General features: G+C 36.3%; 1 long non-coding RNA gene across 1 annotated transcript in view; it reads left to right on the plus strand.

Annotated features, from left to right (window-relative positions):
- LOC143248383 (uncharacterized) overlaps positions 1 to 5,630 on the plus strand; it is a 40,584-nt gene extending 34,954 nt beyond the window's left edge. Inside the window, exon 4 of the long non-coding RNA XR_013026953.1 lies at positions 5,096 to 5,630. This is a non-coding gene — a long non-coding RNA (uncharacterized LOC143248383). The remainder of the gene's footprint in view (positions 1 to 5,095) is intronic.
- Positions 5,631 to 6,000: the final 370 nt, after the last annotated feature.

The following is a 6,000-nucleotide window of genomic DNA, read 5'->3' on the forward strand; positions in this document are numbered from 1 at the left end:
AGTGTGTCAGTCCTTACAGAAGACTTTTTTGAAGAAAACTGATGATATCATTCAAAAGTAGTCACCATACAAAATGACAGGTTTGGTGGTGAACACCTCCATAAGACTTGTTGAATTATCATTATATTTCCCCAAATTATTATACCTTAACAGGCAATTTTTTTATAATATCTTCATTGGCTATACCATAAAACTATGCTATATCGAAATGTCACTAGGAAAGTTATTGTTCAATCAAACCTTAATAACCTTATGAAACAATTTTAATCTCAATTCAAATTCATGGGAGACTTAAATAGATGTAATCAATTGTGAAGTAGCATAGATGTTGATGGGAGAGGTCAATATGAAAAGTACTTGATTACATATCATGATATTTGTCTCTTAAATGCTATGCTGTATCTATACCCTATGTCAGAAATTTACTGCCATAGGTCTGTTCATTTTTCCATATTCTCTCATTTCTTCTTTTTAGAATGAGAGAAAACGTGGATAATGATTCATGAGTAATGCTAATTTACCTGGCATTATGAGGGAGATTGGTTACAGTCAGTGACATTTACCTCACGTGCTATGTAGAAAGCTGGGTATGTCTAAGCTGTTCTGTTAGCAACTACAGTTACGCAATAACTGATTATATCATCCAGGAAGCCATACTTATCAAACGGTTTTTACGTGGTATCTTGGTCCACAATAGAAATCTAATTTTCAGTGTGCATAGAAAGTTCAGAAATTAGTCTGGGATATCTTTCATAAATATTCCATTGTTACCAACCTTATAACATTTCAAAATAATTGCAATCCTTCAAACTGTTAGGTCAAAGAAATCTTGGGTTCAACTTCCTTCTAGTATATTTTCTACCAAAAGCATCTGGGATAACATTAGAAGATGGAAGGGAAATATACATTTCATCTGTGTAGTTTTGTAAACCATTAGCCAGGAAGTTTCGATTTACAGAGAATGTGGCAACATCCTTGGAGAATACTTTTCTATTCATTCCGGCACCTACCCTTTGTACCTGGTTTCTTTACCATGAAGACATGGCAAAAGGAAGGCCACCTTTACTTTTCCTAATTATACTTACGGCTGCAAATGAACTTTCAACTTCGTAGCACTATAACTTAACACACATTAATCTGTCACTATATCAGTTAGATCTGATAATGTGCATTATCCTATATTACACCATATTTTCCTTCTTCATCTTCGTTTTGTTCTTTGTAATCAGGTATTGTTTGATTTGTAGCGTCAAAATATCGTGGGTTTAAAACTTTATCATCTAATGTTGGTTACATGCAATTTTACCACCAATTTTATTATCTCACCCTTATTTGTAGCAGCATCTCGATATGCCATATAACCCTGTTCTGTATAAAACAAAAATATTAAGACTTTTCTTTAATATCGTTCATTTTTCATATCAACCACCTTACAGACACTGATCATTTTCTGAATTCTTTATTTCACATGCCTGTAAGTAGATGAGTGATCGTTTATACATTTAACTTAAGGTTTAATATAATTTCGTGGTCCTTACCTTAGCCACAGAGACTGCGCATTGCAGACATTAGACTCTATTTATGTTAAGAAACACTGACTCTATAAAGAAGCTTCCCGCACATTTCAGTTCGTAGTCCTTTGTACCTCCATTTTTTTCTTCTGCAATTGTCTTATACTGCAAAGTTACGATCCTTGCCATGTTTTGGTTTAGGTTAGTCTGGTATTACGATTTCTAGTTTTCGTAACCAGACAAGATTGACTGAGGCAGATATGTAATTCAATGGCATCTGCATCCAATTATCAATCTGTCCCACCATGACTTGTTGCCATACTCATTTCGCAACATTTATTTCTATCACCCGAAAAAGTCAAAAGAGCCAACTTCTATCTAATGAACGCCGCTGGTATTTACCAATAGTTTAAAATTGGTGTCTGTGTGAGCCGTGGTATGGATTGAAGCAATTGTGCAGCTTCTCAAAGGATCCCTTATGGATGTTTCATACTCACAACTGAGTTGTGTTCACTCTCATCTTATCTGAATCGTATAGAAGACAAGTGCTACAGGCTCTAAAACTGCTTTAACGCCATTTCTCATACAACTCTCTCATACATTTACAAAAGAGTGGCCTAATTCATACTATCATCCATCTCTATTTAATCCATCTCTATATATTTATTTCTGGAATCCTGCCTATATCAGAATCCATCAGAATAAGCCCACTGACACTTCATCCAAATTGATTGTTATTGCTCTGCCTGTTACTTGTATGGATTACCAGCTTGTTATAAAGGTGTAGGAAGTTTGTGTTGTGAAACTCATCAACAGGCTTCTCTAAATTAAGTATATAATCATTGATGAACAGTTTAGTTTGTGCAGGCATTAGAAGTTGGAAGTTGTCATTGCAAGATTCTATATTGACTACGATTTTTTTACGCACGGTTGTTTCTGGTTAGGAGAAGAATGGTTAATGTGAGTCTAGTGTGAAGAGAAAAATAATATTCTGAGTACCCCGAGTTGTCCTTCAGGCCACAAACAGTTCGAAGCTTGAAATACATTAAACCTAAATTCCTGCGACGAATTTAAATGTTTGTGTAAACATTTAAGTATTATTGTTTGTTTGTTTGTTTTGGAATTTCGCACAAAGCTACTCGAGAGCTATCTGTGCTAGCCGTCCCCAAATTAGCAGTGTAAGACTAGAGGGAAGGCAGCTAGTTATCACGACCCATCGCCAAGTCTTGGACTACTCTTTTACCAACGAATAGTGGGTTTGACCTTCACATTATAACTCCCCCACGCTGAAAGGGCGAGCATGTTTGGCGCGACCGGGATGCGAACCCGCGACCCTCAGATTACGAATCGCACGCCTTAACACGCTTGGCCGTGCCGGGCCCCTTTAAGTATTATAGCCATAACTACGAAGGTATCACTTTTAAAATGTTTTTATTCATGACGTCGTATTGATATTTCACAATATTAGTGATAACAATCTTCAGCTCAATCATGTTTATTTACGTATTATAGGTCTTTTAGTTTGTTTCTGAATTTCTTGCAAAGCTAAACCAGGGCTATCTGTGCTGGCAGTATCTAATTTAGCAGTGTAAGACTAGAGGAAAGGCAGCTGGTCATCACCACCCACTTCTAACTCTTGGGCTACACTTTTACCAACGAATGGTGCGATTGACCGTCACATTATACCGCCCCCGCGGCTAAAAATGCGAGCATGTTTGATGTGACGGGAATTCGAACCCGCAACTCTCGAATTATGAATCAAGGTAGTCCACAAACACTTTGCTCAGAAGGTCTAATTATAACTATTTGTTCTGGAATTTTGAAAAGTTTACTTGAAAATTCCTGATTTACGATGTACTCATTTTATATAGTGGGAAATGGTAACATTACAACATGTGCATACTACACCACAACGTTGATCATGACAATAACTTATTGTCATGAGAAAGTATCTTTCATCAATAAGTCTTCCTGGATGGGCCCCGGCATGGCCAGGTGGGTTAAGGCATTCGACTGGTAATCTGAGGGCCACGAGTTCGAATCCTCGTCGTACTAAACATGCCCGCCCTTTCAGCCGTGGGAGCGTTATAATGTGATGCTCAATCCCACTATTCGTTGGTAAAAGAGTAGCCCAAGAGTTTGCAGTGGTTAGTGATGACTAGCTGCCTTCCCTTTATTCTTACACTACTAAATTAGGGACGACTAGCGCAGATAGCCCTCGTGCAGCTTTGCGAAAAATTCAAAAACAAAAAAACAAACCTTCCTGGATGATATTTCGATCACAATATAATCAAACATTAATACAGTATTAAAAAGTAGAATTAAACCTATTTTCTATCATTATAGACGAGAGGGTAATTTACTTCAATTATGGATTGTTTTGTTTGTTTTTGCATCTTGCACAAAGCTACACGAGGGCTATCTTCTTTAGCCGTTCCTAATTTAGCAGTGTAAGACTAGAGCGAAGGCAGCTAGTCATCACCATGCACCGTCACTTCTTGGGCTACTCTTTTACCAACGAAAAGTGGGATTAACCGCCACATTTTAACGCCCCCACAGCTGAAAGACCAGGCATATTTCGTGTGATGGGTATTCGAGGTTGCGACCCTCGGTTTACAAATGGAACGCCTTAACCACTTAGCCATGCTGGGCTGTACCATCATAGATGTCATAAGACTATCTGTAAATGAAAGATATTGCACATAGTTTGACAGAATGTCTGTTACTGTTAGTGGTTTCATCTGGAACAGAAGAATAGATGTCCAGTACAAGTGCACATCCTTCATGATCCTTACTTTACTCTTTTAGAAGAAGCCTTTATCTCAGAATGACCAGTATGGGTATTGACACTTTTATGATAAGCAGACAACAATGTTTCGACCTTCCTTGGTCATCTTCAGGTAAAAAGTGTTAATACCCATACCAGCCGTTCTGAGAATCAATGTATTTCAAATGGGTTACTGGTTATCAAGAATTCCTGAAAATTTATTTAAACTTATGCTACAATACGCCACCAATTTTTCTGTGTACAAAAGGGCAGGATGTTAGCAAGCCATTACTATTCAAATGCAACTGTTAATTTTATATGAAGATGTAATGGTTAAAATGCTATCTCTGGATTATTGTTGTGTGTTGTCTTATAGCAGAGCCACATCGGGCTATCTGCTGAGTCCATCGAAGGGAATCGAACCTTTGATTTTAGCGTAGTAATTCCGTGGACTTACCACTGTACTAGCAGGGGAACCTTGACTATCGGATGATATTTTTTATTTTAGACAACTATAAGGCAAAGACCATAATTAAAAAAATAATATATTTCATTTTAAAATGTATGATATATTACAAGACGCCTAGAAACCATTGCTAATATACAAAAAGTACACTTTTTATAGTTCATTAAAGTACATTATATAGTTCACATAAGCTGTTATATTACTTAACATATTGTTGCTCAAGTTATATATTATTTAAAACTTTTATGTATCTTGCAACTAAATTGGAAGTCTAAAAGCTTAAATATTTCATTCCATTACTCTGCACAACAAAGTTGTTGCTTCTTGAACACTGTTGGGTGTTTCCTATAGATTTTTGGCTGCTGATCACGAAAAGCACATCCAAATTTGCTCATCACGAACCGTTTCATCGAAATCTTCAGTTTTGCTACAATGGAGAAACGATATCAGGGCAACTGGAATTCGTCAATACTTGCTGACCACTGTTGGACACTGCAACGTGATGCACCGGACATGGAATACAAACGAAACTCAGGAGCAAAACACTTTTAATTATGTTGAACTTAATAGCGTATTAGAAACATAAACGCAATTAAATACGTTATTGCCAGTAAACAGCTGTCTATTTCTCGGAGTTTCTACGTGATGAAGCAAAACCAAAACTATATTTGTGCATACCCACCAGGTACCTGTCACAATCAGCAAAAACTTTTCAAAAAAATTGTTGTGCAGTGTTATTAGAATGTTTGTAGAATGTTTTGAAACTGTGAGCTTATTTGTAGACAAGTAACGTCTTAAAACACAAATACCAAAATTCATTTTAAGTGGAGAAATGTGATAAGACATTTGAATAAAGTTAGAAATATTTTATTCTTTAATAAAAGGAAATTATTTCCCGATTTAGTTTTTGTTAATAATGAATCCTCAGTTCTCTATTGACTAAAGTTGCAAGTAATGCTTCTATAGATTAGGCCTTTACGTTGACTATTCCTAAAACCATAACGTTTAAGTAAAAGTGAAGAATGTGTTTGGAAATTGAACATATAGTAACTTTAATAAAGATATCAAATCACTGTTATTAGGATACGAAAAGTAAAAATAACTGTTGAACTTAAAATTGAAGCTTTATGTGTTTGTTTGTAGTTGAAGCACAAAGCTACACAATAGGCTCTGATAACCACGCTTATCCAAACCTGGTATCTATACGTTGTAAGTCGGCAGACAGAACGTTGTGCCACTACGGATTACAATTAAAG

Source organism: Tachypleus tridentatus, chromosome 4 (genome assembly GCF_004210375.1).
Source record: "Tachypleus tridentatus isolate NWPU-2018 chromosome 4, ASM421037v1, whole genome shotgun sequence".
Classification (NCBI taxonomy): Eukaryota; Metazoa; Arthropoda; class Merostomata; order Xiphosura; family Limulidae; genus Tachypleus; species Tachypleus tridentatus.